Below are 11,566 nucleotides of genomic sequence, written 5' to 3' on the forward strand. Positions count from 1 at the left end.
GGGGAGAGAAAATAGAGGTTGGGTTTTGAAGAACACAAAGAGTTGGTGTGCAGAAGAATAGGTAAAAGTGGTTATGGAGTCTAATCTTTGTGAAGGATATGTAGGACGTTGATATTTATGAGAAACCCCCTTTGAATTTGCAGTCTAGCTTGAGGTAGAGAGAGGGATTAAGTTTATGAGTTATTCGATGAAAGAAGAGGGTGCTACGGACACTACAGAGCCTGGATGGTTAGAATAAAGGTATAGAACTGTGGTTAAATTTGGAATTAAAAAGACTGTGTATGAGGAGACTTGGAAAGAGCATCATTTGGACAAACCTGGAAGGTAAGAAGTTAGTTAACGTTGTTTGTGTGCCAGTAAGAAGAGAGAGAGAAATGCTTTCTTAGATATAAAAAAGAGCAGGCTAGTTCAGATTTAGAGTTAGGCCTCTGTATAAGGGGAGTGGAATTTATAAAATGGCAACTACTGGGACTTGGAGGGGTTCCAGTGTCTGTTTGGAGTAAAGTGGAAATCTTATGAAAGTGGAAGCATGTATGAAGTCGTTTTGAGTGGTAGGACCAGGATAAATGGACTGAGTACCTCAAGACAGAGCACGAGACCTGGATAACTGGATGAAGGCCCTTGTAGAGGCCCAGCTTCTGTAAAAATTGTTCTTAATAGGCTGTATGGGTGGTTTGAGTATACTTAGGGACTAAGGTGAAACCTAATTTGTCACAGTGCTAGATGGGAGTTTGGGGAAGGAGAATCTTGGTGAACAGTGAGTTTTGGAAAACGTGGTAGAGTGTAGTGAATTTGTGGCAGTGGTCATTCAGGTGTCAGAGAGAAATCTGGGCGGCCTGGAGTATGGTGGGCTGAAGCTGTCTGTTTTGTTATAGGTGCTAAAGGAAGAGAGAGAAGGAGAGTAATTCCTCTCTACCCAGAGCAAAAATTTTATTGCGAACTTCTGCCTTGCTACTGTGGGAGGTGCAGGCAGCAGCTTCCAGGAAGTTCTGTCTAGTTTCTCTTTGTGCAGTCTATATGGAAGCTTGACTCCCTTGGGTTTTACTCTTGTAGGAAGCAGAATGTAAAGGGAGGGAAATATCTTGCTGCTCTGGTACCTTGTTTCAGAATTTATGAACACTTAACCGCATTAATGATCCCTTTAAGAGAATACACTAATTGCCGTGAACACTGAAGTGCTTTATATCTGTATCATGTATGTCAAGACTTCTGCATTTGCTATCAAGAGCAAGGCTTTGATCTGATCTTAATCATTTATATCTATCACCAGCATGCTGGTGGTAGACATGATATATAATTTCTGTTCACAAGAATCCTGACGTTTATAGGCCTGGATTGGAATATGTTTGTTTCATTTCTGAAACTTAAACCTTTCTGTCCACAACATGCACACATATTTAAACACAAATAACATAATTCAAGACTGTTCATTAAAACAAAGCAAGAATAAAATCAGTGAGCTTTGCCTGCATGCTCCCACAGTGCACTGGGCTATACTTTTGAGTCATCTGTGTGTGCCTGGTTTTTTTTTGGGGGGGGGAAGGGGCTCATGCTGTTAGCTACAGTTTGCCTGCTTGAGTACTTTAGTCTTGTGTTGAGGGGTTTACTTGAATTGCTGTAAATGATCTGCAGTCAGGTCTTTCTGAAAATGAGGTATGAGTTTGTTAGCAAACGACTCTCCCCTTTCCCTTCCATCTTCTGTGGCAGCCTTATGTGAAAACACTCGCTTTTCTAGCAGTCTTTAGAAATGCTCCCGGGACCAAAGTTCTCCCTTGTTACAACATAATGTCCATTTGATCTGTTGTGCTGCTCTGTTATGGAGACCTCTTCTTTGTAGTACTGTTCTGTCAGAGCGCTTTTAAAATTCTCATTCTTCAAAGAAAACGGGTTTCCAGTGGTCAAGTGTTATGCTGCTTTCTCCTGGGGTGGCTACAAGTTGTCCCTTGGTGTGTAACTGAGTGATGAAAGTGCACATGCAGCACCCATGGCATAACGCAATACGGGGCTAAAGAGACTGCATGTGTGGTCAGTAGCCTTCTAATGCTTAAACAGAGCTGAGAACATTCTGTGCAGGTAACGTAGTCCTGTGCTGCTCTAGGCACAAACTAGTGCTACCCAAATTGGTCTCCATGCCAGGTCTGTCACTTGCAGAGTGTCTGCATGTGTAGGAAAACCATGCAGGTGTACTGGGATAATTATTTGGGAAATTTCAGTCTGTTGTATAAACAGATCATTTTCTAGCACAATTGACTTACAATGGCATAACGGAGAGAGCTCAAACAAGAAAATCATTAGTCCCCTATTACAATACAAAGCTAGAATACGAAAGGCAAAGAAAGCAAAAACAGCATTGTAATACAGTCACATAATCCTAGTTGTAGAACCCTTATTTTCTTGCCTAATCAGGTTACAAATGGGGAATCCAAAGGGAAGTCAGACATTGTCATAAAGAGAAAAGTCAGATTTCAGGGTGGTCTGTGATAGGAGAAGGGGAAAAAATGGTCTGGGATGGGAAAATCCTCTGGAACAAAGGCCAGAAAACTAAAACCAACTCAAGAGCTGGGGATCCAGGAGCAAAAAAAAAAATGTTCAAGTGATTTCAGCGGGGTGAGGGCAACTGCAAAGTTGGGGAAGGATGTTCACAAGCAGAATGTACTACAAAGTTTGGGGGGGGGGCTTGAGATGCCCTGTTTATAGGTTTTGATATGACTATACTTCATTGGAGAAATTCCACTGGTAGCTCAATTCTGTGTAGAGTTTAGTATCTGCATAGGGATTGGCTCAAGAGTGCAAGTGGTTCCTAGTGATGTATTTGAATTTTAGTGAGTGCAGACAGATGTACACTTCAGGGGATATGAACATCCTTCTGTGGCCCTTCTAGGTGGGATGATAGAGCATAGCAGGAAAACATAGGTGGGATGGTTTCAGATGGGTAGCTGTGTTGGTTTATAGGAGAAGAGCTTGATTTAAGTCCAGTAGCTCCCTTTGTGAGATAGAGAGGGATGACTGAGCTACCTGAGTGGCAAACCGACCTCCTCGAGCAAATGAACAGAGGCTGAGCAGTGGCTTGATAATCTTCCCTGGGCAAGTGATTAAATTATGAGGGAAGGCTGTGCTGGGAAGAGGACTCTGAGAGGTTATTGTCTGGCAAACTTGAGTTAATTACTCATGACCAAGGGTGTGAGTTAGATCTGGAGAGTTTAGACAGAATGCCTATTTGATCAGTGTGCTCCTTGGAGCGCTTCAGTCGTTGGGCTACTCCCATATGAGAGTAGGGGCTCTTGTTTTGATATGAAATGAGATATTTTCTCCATCCCTCTGGCAGCCAAGTTGTAGGGGGTAGCCTGATAGGTAACAGTATTAGTATTATGGTAGCTGTTTGCAGTTCTTTCTCTGTAATTCCCAGGCATAGGCATCTGGACTGACACGTGTAAGCAGCAGCTTTGGTCAGACATAGAAAATGATGCGTAACAGTCATCAAATATTTATTTGCAAGGCTTACAAAAATCATCACCAGAATGTTCAAGCCCATTGTGTTAGTAATCATCCTTACAAAATGTTATAGTAACCAACTGTTTTATCTATTTCTTCCCTGAAGTTGCATCACTCGACTGAAAGGATTACTGTGGCTGTTACCAGAGCTGTGCTTGAACACTGTTTTGGATGAACCCTCCCTGCACCATATCTGAACTATTCTGGCCTTTTAAATTTTAAGGGTAAGGTTTTATTTTCTTCTAAAACTTTCTGGGGCTTAACAAACATAACAGAGACTCCATCTCTGCAGACTGTTCAGCTGTTACAATAGATAGGAATAGAAGCTTAACCTGCTGTTACTTCCCTAGCAGTTATTTATCTTCTCCAGATATAGATCACTAAACAACCACCCCTCTAATTCTTACATAAACCAGTGTGAACCAAGAAAAGATATCTCAAAACTTTTGGTAGTGGGAGAGGGATTATAATTACCAGTTTCCCTTGGCTCCTTGCAAAATAATAAATCAAATGTCTTTTGTGCTGTTAAGAGTGCCAGGTGTTATGGTACAATGAAGATGCAAAAGCCCTTTTTCAGACATAGCTAGGGGGTAAAGAATTTTGATCGCTAAGAAATGCAAGTCAGATACTACTGTGCTGCTTAAAGATTTGTTTGTGTTCAGGAACTCTTCATACCTTAAGAAACCTGCCTTTAACCATTTGACGGATTGAAGTAGATTACCAAAAATACAGCTTTTTTTAGATACTGAGGGAACACTGTTCCTTACCAGAAGGGAAAGCCATATTGCATATGTCCGTTCTCTGTTCTGTCTTACAGTAGCACACCAGAACGTAAACAACCTCTCAAACAACTGGGAATATTTATACTTGTGCCAGCATTAGTGTGAGCAATTAACGTGCAGAATTAAGACTGTCTGGATATACTGCTTTGGATGGCAAATAAGTCCCACACTAGGATTGCAGTGGGTAATGAGCAACGTTGGGATGGGGATAGTAGGCCTTAGTTGACATCTCAAGCCCTTTCAGCCTATATCCTGGTTTTGTCATAACGTCCACAAGTGTCAACACTGGCATAAGTATAAACGCTCCCATTGTACTTTGTGGGAGTGGGAAACAAATTGCCTCCCACCACATCTACCCGGCCCCTGAAAAGCTTACCAAGTAAGTGTGGAGCCAATCACAGCTCCATTATATAAAGCCCAGACAGGACACCAGTATTGTTGATCGTGATCCCAGCATGGCCTTGTGTTGTGCACATCTAGCACATCCCTTGCTGTGAACTCTTGAGAAAGGGCACTGTGTACAAACAGCTCGCAAAGCTGAGCTAGGCTCATTACAGCATATTGCTAAAACTGCTCTGCCCAGAACCTTTAGTGGTGCTCCACAACGAAAGCATTGACCTACATCCTCTAGTCTTCCAGCTGGAAATACAAAGACAGCATTACCCCACACAGGTAAGCAAAGGATTCTGTCTCAAACTTTCTAAACGTGTCTCCCCCTCCCTCCCCTGATGTGCCTACTGCGTATTTGCTTAGTAGCCCTTCCTTTCTCCACAGTAGCTAGCAGTAAGTCTCACATAGGTGGAACAAGGTAAGTATGCATAGTGCAGTAAGCTCCCCCCCCCCCATAAATGAATACAGCATCTTATGGCAGCTTGCTGACACTGTGTCAGTGTGATGACATGCTGGTCTATCCCTGCATGCAGGGAAATTGGAAGCACAGCCATTCTACCATTGCTGTTGCTAGCCAAACATTCAGGACACCCTTGTATCTGGTGTGATCAGAGCCTCATGGGACAGCACAAACAGAAACCGCAGACAGAGTTCCTATTCAGCTCCCTACAAGAGATGACCCAATGGCTACATTATGTTCCCCTGTAGTCCAGTATGGGAATCCTAGTCCCAGTCGTAAAGTATGGGAATCCCCAAGAGAGGAGGGAGTATCAAGAACTGGAAGAGCACCTAAGTCGTGCTACTGTCTTAGACCCATAGACCCCACTGTGTGCAGAGTGCTCAAGCACACATGCGATCTGTTGCTATTGTGGATGTTGCTCATTTACTATCTTTGTGCCTCTTGGCTTTTTGCAAACAACCCTCTAACGGGGATAGAGACCAGGATGCTTTCCGTACACAGTGCAGTGCCAGTCATCTGCTGGATATGCAACATGACCAACAGCTGCAGTGATCACTGTGGCTCTAACTGCTATGCTGTGAGCTTTCCAGCTCTCTTGTTCTAGCCTAGCTCCTGCACCATCGTAAACTACTGAACACTTGCTTGATCAGCACCGTTTTCCCCATCAGGCATGCAGTGACAGGACAAATTCTGCTGTCAGTCAGTGCATCTTCTGAAGGCATGGGAGTCTTTCCAGACCAACAGAGTTGGCAGCTCTGTTCATCTGACTTTCCTGCAAAACTCCACTCCTGATGCTGCTCAATAAATGTTTGGACTTCATATCTGTTTGTTATAATGTGGCTTGGTAAATAGGGCTTTATGCCCACCCCTTGCTCATTACTAATTTCAGCTGTCTTCAGCATTCCAATGTCTGCACAAATCCATGTTTCATGAACTCTGTGATGATTCCTGTATGATAAACAATGCAGGGACAGGCAGGAAGATAAAAAGCAAGGGTTGCCAGGACGTTTAGCAATGGTCACTAGTATTTAGCCTCATGAATACAGCAGAGGGATAGCTGTGTACGCAAGAGCTCAACAAAATTATGAAGCGTGGAGCAGCCAATCAACAAGTTGTGAGTTCTCCATGACTGGGTCTGACCATGCAAAGCTGTAGCTGTTCCTAGGATGACTTTCGAAGCTCTCTAGTGGCTAGCCCCTCATGGGGCTTGAAGTGGGCACCTCAGGCATGCTAGGCCTCTGTTAGGAGTGCTGTTGCTTTTTCTGCAGTATTTCCTGCCCTGACGTATATGGCTGGTTTGGCCTCTAGAGCCAGTGGAAGATTTCAGATGGCCCACGAAGTCTCCTCTACATGCCCAGTTGAGTGTGTAGTTTGAAAGCCATTCTGTAGAGTGAAAGCTGTGGGTTCTAGTGCTGCCTCTTCCTCCTGTTTTGCTGGGAATTAATATGTTGTTGACCAAAAGTTGTGCTTTCTCTTATTCCCAGTTTCCTCCTTGGTAGGATCCAAAGCCTTCCTGTTTTGTGCATGAGGGCTTTCCCTAACTGAGCAGTTCTTGTCGCAGACCTAATGTTTGCCCCTTACCACCACCACTCCAAATTCCACCCAGGACATTATAGTGAAGAGGAGTGTGGTAATTACAGGGCTTTTAGCGCATGCACCACAGTCTCCCACACAGTGGGGGGTGCTGTCTGTTCTCTCCTTGGTTGTGTTCTGTGGGTTGATGGAGGGGGAAGGATGCTGTCAGGGAGGCATGTTGGCATCAGTCCTCATGGGTTGTTTGCATATCTGGCTGACACAAGGCAGTGTCAGCATTCTGTTGTGAGAGTGATGCTGGGTGTTATGGACTCCCGAGCTGACAGCATATCAGCTGTTTTAGTATCTCATTTCTCTGCTGGAAGAGCATGGGTTACTGACTAGCTGTGTAAGTTAAAAGTTGAGCTCCTTAAAAAATCCCCCCCCTCCCCCGCCAGGTGTATTATGGCGGCGGGGAGCCGCGGACCCAGTGCTGGTTGGTGTTACAGCTCAATGGCATGGAATGCACATGAGTGTTGGAAGCAGTAATCTGGCTGCAGGATAATAACTATATCTGTGCTTGCCCTCTAAAAATAAAGTCTTCTCCTGGCTGAATCTTCGAAGAACCAAGTTTCATAAGATCAAGTAACTGATAAAAAGCAAGTTGGTGATTTCTTTGTGAAGCCATTCAGAGTAGCAGTGCAGACCTAAGCTCCTGATCGCTGTGCTGCCCGTCAGTATCCTATGCTTGCTCAGTAGAGGAGAAATAGGGGAAAGGGAGACCGGCTCCAAGGGACAGAGAGCATAGCAACCGCATCCGAGCCCATAGCAACTCAGCTGCAGCCCACTGGTCACAGTGTGGTATGGTGATGTTGCTGTGATGGCCAGAGATGAAAGCGGTCAACCACCGTGTGCCAGTGCAGACACAGCTCTCTGATGTCAGTTTGCTGTAGCCCACATGCAGAACATAAGGGAGAGACCATCGATAGCACTCTTCACTTTGTTGTGATAGGGAAGCTCCATAGTTGTGAGGTTGAGTCCCTTCCTGAAACCACGTTTCTTCAGGCAGAGGAACATGGGGGAAGGCAACATGGCCGCTACACCCACTCCCTCCTGAAGGGGGGGGGGTAAGGAGACCTTAGCCAGGCAAGGAGGATGCAGCACTGGGGTCCCAACAAGGGAACATACAGCTGCACCTTCGCAGAAGGTATTTTGTGATCTCCCCAGTAGATCATTGCGAAAAAGTGGTCATATAAAGATGTTGGCAAGAAGGTAGAACTCTTAATTTTGGTCACCATCAACCAGAACAGTAGCAAAAGATAATAAGGGGAGAGGGCTGGAACGACATTTCGCAGGCTCTGGAGCTGTCCACACGCAAATGAGCACCCATCTCCCAGCAACTGTGCTGCTGAAACCAGCCACGTGTACCAGGGCTGGGAGGATTGCAGAGAAAGGCATGGCAGTGTGGGAAACCTGCAAGTATAGCATACTGCAGATTCCTCTGTTCAGGCCTCACGTGGAACCTGCTACCCAGGACTCCCAGGCACAATTCAAGCATAATTGCTCAGGGAGAACTGATTGGTATGTGGGGTGACCAGTCGTTTTGGTTGCCTGCCCCCATGCACTGTCTCTCTGCTGCAGTAAAGGAGTTCATTATTGCTACGTGCTTTTATTCTTCCTAGCCTCTACCCCTTTTGGATGGCTGCCTGCAAAGAGGCACGGGGACAGCAGTGAGAAATGCTCCACAGTAGCAGCAGCAAACAGCCAGTGGGCTCCAGCCTCCTCTGTGCATGGTGCTCGCAGTTCTTTTAGCTTCCCCAGGGTGGAATACATGTGTTGTGGGCCATAGTATACCCAGTGAGCCAACCCTCATCCATTTTCCTTATGGGTAGTCACGCTGTAACTGTATCTGTATGTTTTGCTGGAGCCACTCCATGAAGTCGTGATGATGCAAGATAATGGGCAACATAAGTGTTTGGCCAACACTGGCAAAGGCTGGAGGGAGTCACCTGAGACTGCGGTTGCACTCTCTGAATCTCACGTGTGTGTGTGGGGGGGTGTGTGTGATTTCAGCATGGCAGTGCACTGACTGTGTAGTGATATGTTGCTCCCTCTCCCCTTTCTGAACTGTGCATATTTACTGCTAGCAGCTTTGGCGGGAGGGTTACTGAGGCAATATACAGACTAGAGGCGGGGGGGCGGAAGCAGATAATTGTTTGCAGCAGTAATGACTTGAGGCCAGGGGCTCCTTCTCCTTCACTTAACCTGTGTAGAGTCTTGCCTCTCTAGTTAGGTGTTTGTTCTGAAATGCAGTAGTTGTAAGTGTTCTGAGCAGAGCAGGGTACTACAACAGTGTTTGTTCTCTTCCATGGCTGGTTGTGCAAAGTTCTCTTTCTGTAGGATTCCTGTCACCTAAGTCCTTCCATGTGTATTTTAAGTGTGCATGCAATACAAGGTCAGTGAGATGTAGCCCCATACGAAGCACCCTATCACCTGAGCTGTAGGTGTCCTTGCTGGGTTTTATATAGGGCTTGGGAGACCGGCTGTGATTCACACTGCAGGCTTAGTTGGTATCCCAAGCTGTTGCTTTTCATGAGTTGTGCAGGAGTTCTCAAGGTACACGATAATTGTCAGTGGTGTATCCCCCTAGTTGATGAAACCCAAGCTTAGAATACAGAATAAGTCCTGTTCCTCCCCCAGTGCGCCTTGATACCACTCAGTTCTATCCTGACTTTAGGCTTACACTGGTATGGTGATGGCATATATAGGCACCCATGGCGTATCTTTGAGTTACAGTGGTGAATGTCTGAATTAAGCTGGCTGGTATCCTAAGAAGAAGAGAAGAGATTGGATTTATACCCCGCCCTTCACTACCCAAAGGTGTCTCAGAGCGGCTTACAAACTCCTTTCCCATTCATTGGCAGCATTTAGAATTGTGCTGTAAGCCTGCCAGTTAAACCCATAACAAATTACTGGAGTTTCATACTGACAAAACAAAATACTTGCTTTTATAAAAGCAACCCTAGCATTAATTGCCATATTACATTTTCGAAGAAGCACAAACTGTGAAATGTCATGTCAAAGTATTGCTATGTAAGTATTGCTGGTGTTTCTTTTTTTAATCAAAGGATTGCATCGTTACTCTTTTAATTGAATGTAATTGAGGAGAAAGTTTGCCTTCTCAGAAAGGTTCACAAAATAATATGTTTGTATAGAAGGGATCTACTGTCCATCTGTAGACATGTCACAGATGAGGTAAACCTTTATGTCTCTATTAAAATGTACTCCATTTGTTAAAAATAATAGCACAACAGTATCACAATAGTTAGATCAACAAATAGAACAAAGTTTGAGTCCAGTGGCACCTTTAAGACCAAAAAAGTTTAATTCTGGGTATAAGCTTTGGTGTGCATGCACACTTCCTCAGATGCATTGAAACAGGTTTCTTCGAGCCTTACATATAGGTGGAGAGAGAGGGTGCGGAGATTAGTTGCCAGGAAGGGCAAGTTAGAGTCAAGATGCATAAGTAACTGGGCAATAGGTATAGCTGAGATTGGATTAAAGCAGTTGGCATGATCTGTGAATGGCAGCACATTAGCATACAAATATAAGAGTTAACAGATGTTCTTAAAGGTTGTCTCTGGATTCAATCTTTGTTCTGTTGTTTCAGACGAACATGGCTACCCACCTGCATCTAGATCAATAAATGATAATGGAAGGTCTTGCAGTGATAAAGGGTAATTTGAATTTGCTCTGGTTATGACTTTGTATTTCCTTTAATAACTGATCTGTTCACTTCAAATTGGTCATTGTGATCATTGTGGCCTAGTTCTCACAAAAAGCAGATGAGATGGTGAACCTGCATCTGGACAGAGCTGCTTACTGCATGTAGGTGCTCAGTACAAAGATAATCCCTGCACATAGAAGCTGGATATCAAGAAGGAAGGTGGGGTTTTTTTTTTCATGAAGATGCATTCTGTGGTTCCCCATCTGCAGTCTGGAGTGGTACAGTCCAAATGTAAGTTTACCATCTCATCTACTGTTTGAGGCAAGTAGGCTGTCCATGAAATCAGTCTGTGGTGTAGGGAGGAGAAGAGGTATAACTACAGGTGTAAATTCAAATCCTGGACATTTTTTGGGGGGGAACACATTCCCCCATCATGTTGTTGTTTTTCGGGGGGGAGGGAATAACACAGATATTGAGGAAAATAGAAATATGTGCAATCTTTTCTTATCCAGCTGAAGCATATGTTACTTTAATGACAAAAAATGCATAATTCATAACTTAGCATATAAAATTGTACTATTTGGCCTACTTAGGGAATCTAAAAGTATAAGTATCTTTGTGTTCTACAAGCAGAAATACCCAGTACTTGAGAGAGCTGCAAACTGCTACACACTATGATATCTTAGAACATATGTCTTAATTTTTGCCATCTCAGGGGAGGACTTGAAATTAAAAGCAAATTTTGTTGTGAATAAATGGAAGTGTGTTATTAGTACAGAGCAGGGCTGCCAGCATATTTGAATATCAAGTTAATAACTTTGAAAACATTGAAATCTGTAATATATTATCAAATACATAGTACATTAATTGCTGCAAACATTACTGACGCTTAAAAACATTCTTGAAAATAGGTTGTATATGGCTAAAAGTATACACAGAAATCATCTCATAACTGTAGCTTGTCTTACTGGGGGGGGAAATTGTGTTATACATTCTGTCTTAAATAGCATGTCATTCATTCCAAAAGAGAAAATATGTCCAGAGGTGGGTGGGTCACTGGGTCTGTCCCTGAATTTTACCCTTTCCATCCAGGTTTTCACATCTCTAGGAGTAATTTTTACCAGTGAAACCTGACACATGCATGCTCTGGGCTGTTCTTAACTGGGCGGCGGGGTGGGTGGGTAAAAGATAACTTTTTTTTCT

At 44.0% G+C, this 11,566-nt stretch overlaps 1 protein-coding gene across 2 annotated transcripts in view; it reads left to right on the forward strand.

Moving 5' to 3' along the window:
• Positions 1–3,593: 3,593 nt before the first annotated feature.
• The window catches only part of LOC107120804 (SERTA domain-containing protein 2-like), a 24,161-nt gene continuing 16,188 nt past the window's right edge, over positions 3,594–11,566 (forward strand). Inside the window, exons 1-2 of one of the 2 annotated variants that reach the window (XR_001482837.1) lie at positions 3,594–3,716; positions 10,307–10,360. The gene's annotated coding sequence lies outside the window, so the exon portion shown is untranslated. Of the gene's footprint in view, positions 3,717–10,306; positions 10,361–11,566 lie in introns of those variants that run through there. The other variant, XM_015423571.1, reaches the window with a different exon arrangement.

Source organism: Gekko japonicus, unplaced genomic scaffold, assembly GCF_001447785.1.
Source record: "Gekko japonicus isolate JY-2015 unplaced genomic scaffold, Gekko_japonicus_V1.1 scaffold3778, whole genome shotgun sequence".
Lineage (NCBI taxonomy): Eukaryota > Metazoa > Chordata > Lepidosauria > Squamata > Gekkonidae > Gekko > Gekko japonicus.